General features: G+C 43.7%; 1 long non-coding RNA gene across 1 annotated transcript; it reads right to left on the bottom strand.

Moving 5' to 3' along the window:
* Positions 1–4647: 4647 nt before the first annotated feature.
* LOC148590527 (uncharacterized) lies at positions 4648–7083 on the bottom strand. Its single transcript, XR_015914293.1, has 2 exons — positions 7025–7083; positions 4648–5167 (listed from the first exon to the last, which is right to left on the bottom strand). It is a non-coding gene; the product is annotated as an uncharacterized LOC148590527 (long non-coding RNA).
* Between the last annotated feature and the right edge of the window lie 1746 nt (positions 7084–8829).

Below are 8829 nucleotides of genomic sequence, written 5' to 3'. Positions count from 1 at the left end.
TCCGACCATGCCATCTCTCGTCCATAACTCACCATGTCATGTAACAGCTCTGCCCAAGTAGGGACGTGTGCAGCGGGGGCGTGAAGGTTCTGATCATTATGCTGTTGGGCCCGAATGACCCTTTCCTTTAAATTTTGCATATATATCTTTGCTGTGTCAGGCAGACCCTTAATAAGGGGCCTTAGGTGGACTGGGTCTACCGGAGCCATTAACGGAACATCGAAGCGTCCTCGGTCATACATTGCCTGAATACAAGCAGCTTTCTGCATTGCCTCTGATAAGCCAGACAGTCCCCTAACTTTGATTATTAGTGGCTCGCCTCTTTCTCTGGGGTCTATTCCCCCTGCCCAGTAAGCAACTCGAGCAGTAATAGATCGATTATCATCTGGGAACCCCTCATCTAGAAACACTCCCGGTCCCCAGAAGCCTAAAGATTCTTCTCTGTCTAACAATATTCTGTCGCCACCTGAAAAGGAAACTCTCCACAAATATTTGGTTTCGGTTTCCTCAGGCTTTCTTGAAAATTTAGTTTGCAGTTCTCCTAATTCTGAACCTGAATAAGGAGTAGTCCGAACTGTGGTGCGGGGATTCCGACCTCGGGGTCCTTCAGATGTTTCGGTCTTTATCAGAGGCCGAACAGCCACTAGTTCTGAGGATTCTTCTTGTACCTCTTTATCTGGATCTCCCCATATGTCCCCATCCCAGTCCTCAGGCTCAGTGTTAGCAATTAACTTTCTGATTTGCCACATATTAGGGGGTTGGGGTGCCTGCATCAGCGTTGTTTCAATTTGCTGCTCCAGTAACTGGGCGCGTCTCTTTTCCTTCTCTAATTGATACTGCAAGTGTCGAATTTCTGAATTCTTACTTTGATAATCTAATTTCAATTTCTCACTTATTTTATAGTTGTTCTGCGCCTGAATTAAGCAACCGCCCAGAATGGCACAAATAACACCCTTGCCTTTGCCGTCCTTAAACTTAGCATGGCATTCCTCCATTCTTTGCAAAACCTTTTCAGGATCTGACCAATTATTTCTGGCCCAATCTTCCCCACCTTCTGAGGGGCCACATTTCTGTCTCCATAGGAATTCCTTTATCGACATCCTGCCGACTACTCCAATTTTGTGAAATGTTGCAGTTTGAAAGCCATAGTGGTAGTGGTGGTGGGGGGGAAGGAGATATCAAAACAGTATCGGATTCACAAACAGTCTGTGGACCGTAGGTCCGATAGCCTTCCTAGGAGCGAATCGAGTTCCCAAATAGTGTGATCAACTATAAGCTCGACCCTGGCAGTATCGGATTCACAGTCTGTCAACCGTAGTTCCGATCGCCTCCTCCCAAACAAGTAGTCGAGTTCACAAACAGCAGGATTTATTCAAATGCAACATTTACAAAGCAGGTTTTGGATGTCAGTACAGGAAATTCTCTACTAGAGCGTGGGGTTTTAGCTAACTCTGATGTACGAATGTGCAATCATCACTCACCCCAGAAGATGGGAGAGGGGGCTCAGTCTCGAGTCTCCTCAGGCGGCGTCCTGACGCAAGGGGAGGAAAGGGGGATCAGCGCATCAACTGATCCAGAATTTATGATGGATTCTTCCCTCTCACTTCTTAGTCTCTTCAGGCAGCATCCCAGCACGAGGGGAGGGAAGGGGGATCAGCCTCTCGACTGACCCAGGAGTTACAATGGATTCTTCCCCCCTCCAAACCTTTTCATCCTTAGTTCACCTTTTATACTTTTCTTTACATTCAGGTGGAGCTTGAGTGACTAGAGTCATACTTAATATTGTTATTGATTGGGGAAAAAGTTTCTTGCTTTCATTTAAAGGTACAGTCAACCGAAAATCTAGAGCGCATGCTCAGTGAGGGGTGGTCGTACCTCGGAGGCGGGTAACTTTTGGGATGGAGGTGTGGTTTTCACATTATAATGAGCAAAGTTCAAGCAAAGTTCATCTGAAAGGAGTGATTTGCCACCTTTGCTGGCTCAGCACCAGACATGTTATCGTATATCTACCATTGGATAGCCACTGTGCGGCTTATCAGCAGCCCAGCACAGGGAGTGCAACAGAGTTTGGCCGCGGTGTCTTCACTTCGCTCCATCCTCCGTTACTCCCCTTTGCAGCTGCGAGGAGGGCAGATTGTGTTGCCTAGGGAACCGTGGAGGAGCAGAGTCCATGGATACCAGCCATCCTGGAAGTGGCAACTGTGTATCACCCCAAGCAAGCTTTGTAATGTCAAAACTTCTGTTAGGCCCTAGTTTTCCTCTCAGTTCCTGCTTTCAAACAATTCTTCCACAAACAATTATTCCACAACTTTCCAGGATCACATTCTTGAGCTTTATCAGTGCAAGGGATGTTATTCTTAACTCAAAAGGCTTCATTCACACTGAGTTCAGAGCTGTATGTTCAGCCTCACCAGATTGAGGAATTTAGTGTAAGTAACCGAGGAAGACAAACTGGCAAACTGGACATTTTAAGCTTGAAATGTACACTCTGGTGACTAGTTACACATGCATGCTGTCATTTGCATGAACACGAAGCTTGCTCCTTCTACAGATTAGAATGTCAGCACTCATTTTTTGCTCTGAAAAGTCACTGGAGAATGTGATGGCTTGAACACTGTGGCAGATGGTATAGCTTGAGATGGAACAGCGCTCTCCCATGACCTTGAAGGACCAGGGTATACTGGTCCTCCCTTCACTGTTCCCATGCGAAGCTTACTTCAGAGAGTAATTGGAGGCGTCACAGAGCCAGCTGATTACTGGCATCTGCAAGGCCACAAATCCATAGCTGATTTGATAATCTTGTGCGCAATTAGTTAGACTATTGGCTTATTTAGCAACCGCACTTCGCGTGCTTTTTGCAAATAAGGTATTGTATCCGGGACAGTACAGCATATAAGTTGTATCTGATGCTCAATAAAGGGTCTTCGGTCTTTGGTACATTACACCAGAGTCCGTGCACATCATACGCTGCAGAACACTACTGAACAGAAATCAGAAAACAAGTAAATTGCTTATAGAACAATGTGATTAGTTTATATCTGGGCAAAATTTTGAGCAGCAGTGCTAAAACATCTTACCATGACTGTACAGAAGAGTTCACTCTTCACAGAAAATATCTAAAAACGCCCTTATGCCTTTCACTACATCTGTAGTATGCCTGGAACCTGAATACTCTATGTTCCCCCAACTCAGAAAAAGGTGCAGAAAGGCTACAAAGACATTCCTCAATCTGGGAAAAAAAAAAAAAAAAAAAAAAAAAAGTGAAAAGGCTTACAAAATCAGGACTGGAAAGGATAAGGTGAACAGGGGTTGACCGAGTCCTGTCTCGTCTCATAAAACGGGGCCCAAAATGAGTCTAACGAGCTCCAAACACGAGGAGCTGGTTTTTCATACAACATATAGCTCAGCTGTGCAACTTACTGCCTTGGGAGGCAGTAGCTTCATTGGACAAATTTATGGAAGAAAAATCCATTGAGGGTTATTAAATACAAGACATAGTGTCTGGGATCAGAAAACCCATGAGCTGTAAATCATTAGAAGTTAAAAGAATATTCTGGGAACATACCTCAAACTGCTTGCTGTGCTCTTACAGTTTTTCCCAGGTATCTGATTTCCTCCACTATTGGGAACAAGGTACTGGCATAGATGGACTTTTGATCTGCCCTGGTTCAGCTCGTCTTGCACTTTTGTTGCTTTTTTCCACTGTACAAAAGCCATAATGCTGCCAGTTCAAAGCTGTTAATCGACTCTTGTAAGCTCACTTACTGCAAGGGCAAACTATGCAAAGTGTGTAAACCAACAGACTGTGTGTTTCTCTTCTACATCCCAGATCTGTCAGCTGCAGCACGGATCTGTAAGAACAGCAGGTTTCATCTCCTGAAGTTCTCTGGAAGTGAGGGCAATATTGACAGAGCAGCTCGATGCCACGTTCAGCTGCTGTGAGTGTGGCTGAAACCGCTCTCAAATTCTGGCGATTCTGTCCTGGGGAGATCTTCTCCGTAGTCCAGGGATCTCGCAGTGCTTGGGACTCAGGGCAACTGAACGAAGACAAATTCCACTCGGCAAAGCTCTGGCAATCAGGGTGTTGCACACGATCAGGAAATGACCTAAAACACTATGGCTGTGGTTTTCAAGTTGACAAACTTTGTTCCCTTTATTTCTGTGGAAGGAGAGTTAAATCCACAAGGCACTTTTTGAAATTCCACCAAATCTACTTCCAAACATTTTCTAATCACCACAGGAGGAAGATTTCTGCTGTAAAATACTTCAAAGGGCTTACATATTTATTAATTAAAATATTTCTGAAAAGATAATCCTGGGGATAAATTTCCCCAAAATTTTCTTTAGTAAGCAGACATAGCATTAAATTACAGGGAAGCTCAACTATTATCTCATAGTTTTCTTTTTTTTTATTATAGACTTTTTATCCACATGAATGATAAAGAAACTACAACAGAATTAAATACCTTTTTTTATAACAGTGATTATATTCTTAATTACACTCAATATTAAATTGTAAAATATTTCCAGAGGAGTACAATCTTAATTCATACAGCAAGCAAAATATCAGGAGGAAGAAGGGGCTGGGAGGAAAGAGGTGTCAGAATTTCCAGTCTGCTTTTAAAAAGCACTGTGTACGGCTAACACTTTTCTATCCATCCATCCATCCATCCATCCATCCATCCATCCATCCATCCATTCATCCAAATGTGGTTCTAGCCCATCTGATGAGACGCGCGTTTCTTTCCATAAAATGATCGCTATTCAAAAGCAAAAGATGAACTGGCAGATGCTGTCAGTGTCTGTGGCGTTGAAAAGATCAGCAGTTCCTTTCACAGCTTATCTGTCTGATTCATCAAAAGCATTTTCTCTATCCAGTTCAGTACTCCTTCTAAAAACACAGAGACTTAAATTTTGGTACCACCAAAAAAGATCCAGGACAGGCATTTTTTGTTTTGTTTTGCTTTTACTAATAAATGGCTGCTACATTCTATTTTACATGGTCGTCCATGATGCATTGAGGTCACTCGTCCTTGGGCTCAGAGGAACCTGATTTGTTTGTTCTTTAAATTCCCAAGCCCTTCCATTTTCTCAGTCTTTTTACAAGTCAGATTGCTGAGTGGTGGGTTATAACTTACAGGGTAACAGCTGCAAAAGACTCTGTGCTCTAGGAATAATAAGAAAGAGAGAAAATGTTACTAACACTAAACACAAGTTTTAGGTTTTTTTCAGTTAGACATGGACAAAATTTATTTACAATCTCTAGAGAAAAAAAAAAAAAAAAGGATACATTAAACCATCACCTGCTCCTGAGGCATCCTGAATTTAGCTAGCTAATGTTTGCAAATCACGTGGAAATTCTCCCGTTGAAGTGCAAAGTGACTAAACACAACGAGCCCAGCTGTGGAAACACAGGACTGCTGAGAAACACTGAGCACGAGGTGAGTGGCTGCTCAGCAGTGCCCAGGCACTTTCCTCCCTTGGTGTACCATGTGTTTATGTATGTGCACACTTCCTGAGGCAACACTTCGCTGCCTGGCACATGGAGAATCTGAAACTGCGGCTGAACGATACGGTTACGACTCTCTGCTTGACTGATATATCTTAGCAGTTAAGCAACAACTAATCTTTTGAAAGCGCAGGGGCCTGCTTAGAGAAATCCCCGTCATCTGCAGGGATGCTGTCACAGAAAACAGAAACAGCGTGAGAAATGCAGCTGTCCTGCACAGTGCCAGCACACAGGCAGGGAATGCTGGTGCTGGGATGGCAGCACCTTCCTGGCAGGGAGAATCAGCTGAGAAAAATCCAAGCTGAGAGCAAATGGTTCATCTGGTGCTGCCATCCTCAGGCAGACTTTTATTTTAGATCAATTCTTTGGACAAATAGTGTAGGTCAGGTCCCCCTTTTTCTCATTTAGGGAAGGGGGAGCTTTCTTTTTTTATATTCAGGATATTACCACCACTGAATTTATTTTAAATTGGTATGCAGATTAACGTAGATGCAACTGGAAAATGCTGGCAGTGAGTAAGAAAATATACTCAAGAGGGCAAAATAAATCGATTTGATTCTTAGATTAACCTCATTATCTCAGTAAGCAGAGTTTGGAGCCAAGGATACTGGTTACCTGGCTATTTTATTACTAACTCCTAATATTTTTATTTTTAAATATCTACTTTTTCCATAGCTCAGGTAAAATTCCTTCCCCTATACCATCAAACCCTTGTTCAAATACCCTGTTTTTTTTGCTTAATTCCTTCCCTATGTAGATTATTGAGGTCTTTTATTCTACCTCAGGGATTACTCAATGAATCCACAAGTCAGATTGTGCAGCATAGCCCAGTAGCAGGGCAACAGGCTTTTTGCATCTCATTCTCCAAGCCTCAATCTCCTTGTCTTACAAGAGAAAAAGACAATGTGATTTAAATGTCCAGGGTCTGACACTGGGAACTGAGATGTCCCAGGCCACTGATGCTGCAGACACTGTTCCCTCTAACTGAACACTACTGAAAATCACTACTGAAAAACACTGTTAGGTTTAGGAAGATCCTACACATGGCCAACAGTTTAATCAGCACTTGCAGGAGACTGAACTATGGAGAGCACCTCCTTTGGCGTTTTTAAAGCTATACTGGCCCTCAACTGGCATTCACTCAACTGCAGTCTCCTCCCAGAAGCTCTGTTTCGTTAACAAACTTCATCGCATGGGACACGTCAAGGTAGTTTCCCCTCTTTTCACTGAAAGCACGTTACCCTGAGGTCACTTTCCAGTGCCAGAGAGTAGAAGCACTGAGGCTATTAGGCCTGGATTCACTGAATGATCAGCTCATCAGTGAGCTGTCCTACCCCAGTGAAACCTCATGGTTTGGGTGGTATCAGCTCTCAGCTTTGGACCACAGCACAACACGTCCACAGTTAAAATCAGTAACATCATGCAACAGACTGACTCTTAATTCTTGCAATGGCTGCAAACAAAAACCTGATGGCCAGGCCAGTGAGAAGAGCATCTCTTCTTTCACAAGTTCACCTTTAGCTTTTGCTGAGGTGTGCACCGAGCTTTTCTTTCCTGATCAAGCTTGCTGCATAGGGAATCTGCAATGACACAAAAACGAAGCCACTGCTTTAAGCCAAAGTTTTACTAATGAGCATCGAAGATGGAAACTCTGGAAGTGAAAGGTTTTGTTTGTGCCTCGACACGATCTCAAGAGAAAGTGCCTTAAATTAAAGGGCAGAAGTCTTTACACCACTGCAAGAAGAATGTTGAAGCAGAAAAAGCAAAAAGTGCCCCAATTAAAATGACAGATCTTAAAATCCAGTGTTAAGGGGGGAGTTCTCTCCTGATATTTTATTTACATCAGTTGTTGAAGAAAAATGACTGTCCACTTTGCTGTGTGTGAGATGATAAAAATGATTTTCTATAATAGTGCAGGCAAAACCCACTGATCTCTGCACAGCTGAAACAGAGCAGGTTGGAAGCAGGAGTCTTCCAGCTTCCATAATTAGCAAGTTCATAATAGTTATCTCTGACTGGCACCAATCTGAAGGGAAGCCACTGAAGTGGAACAAATAATTAAAGGAAAACAGAGAACATGGGTGTATTAGGGAGAACATAAGCATATTAGGGAATACAGTTATATTTAGAAATATAGTGGAATGATGTGTTCACTGACTACTGGGAATACTGTGAGGGGCTGTTCTTTATCAATGCTGGGCTTTTAGGACACAACAAAACTAAATTGCTCTGAGATTTCTCCCTGGCTGGGAATCCAAGAGACCACAAATTCTCTATTCTTTGATGCTGCCTTTTGCAAGGACTGGTTTGGAGGGCTGCATGTTGGGAATCACCAACGACATGTTCCTACACTCCCTGGTGCTACTGCACGCCAAGGTGACCTGCTTCTGATGCCAGGCACTCCACAATATATTCAGGGTAATATCAAATACGGCTGTGTGAGCCAGCAAATAGGCTGGGCTCAAGTCAGCACCGAAGCTCCAGGAAGAGCAAATAGAGCAGTGAGTTCAAGCGACCTGCTCCGCACGCACTAGCAGGATACCGGGAGCACATACATTTGCACCCACATCCACTGTTTAGCAGGCTGCCCTTAGACCAAGCATGCATTCTCTTAAATCCCTGTTTTGGTTTTAATTACATTTGCGTGAATTGTGCTCTGGGCTGGTGTAAGCTGCAGTATCTGCAGTGTCACCTATGACCAAATGTATCCATCCTGACCTGCCTTAACAAGGGAAAGAGCAAAGAAACAGTTCCTCAAATCACTCATTTGTATGATTTATATTCAGGAAGCATCCAAACCTGGGGGCAAAAAGAGCCACAGACAAACTGCTTAAATAAGCACTTTTTGGCCTGGACTGGTGATGTTTCTACCAAGCACTTTCTCCTCTCCTGCTCACACACACCAATCCCTCATGCTGCCCAACAAGCAACATCAGTTTGGATGGCAGTCAATTATATAGGACATCTCCCGGGCTGTACTGTCCCAAATTATATGATAGGGGACACACTGGCAGAAACCAGCTGTGCTAAATCAAGCTGTGTGCTAAATTGAGCTGTGGATGTTGTCTGCCTTGACTTCAGCAAGGCTTTTGACACAGTCTCCCATAACATCCTCATAGAGAAGCTCAGAAAGCGTGGACTGGACGAGTGGACTGTGAAGTGGATTGAGGACTGGCTGGATGGCAGAGCCCAGAGGGTGGTGATAAATGGGGCCGAGTCTGATTGGAGGCCTGTGGCCAGTGGTGTCCCACAAGGGTCAGTACCGGGCCCGGTGCTCTTCAACTTGTTCATCAATGACTTGGACAAGGGCACAGAGTGCA

This window comes from Tinamus guttatus, unplaced genomic scaffold (genome assembly GCF_059628265.1).
Source record: "Tinamus guttatus ecotype Peru unplaced genomic scaffold, ASM5962826v1 Tinamus_guttatus_pri_ptg001286l, whole genome shotgun sequence".
NCBI lineage: Eukaryota > Metazoa > Chordata > Aves > Tinamiformes > Tinamidae > Tinamus > Tinamus guttatus.
This window is presented reverse-complemented; position numbering and strand designations above follow the sequence as displayed.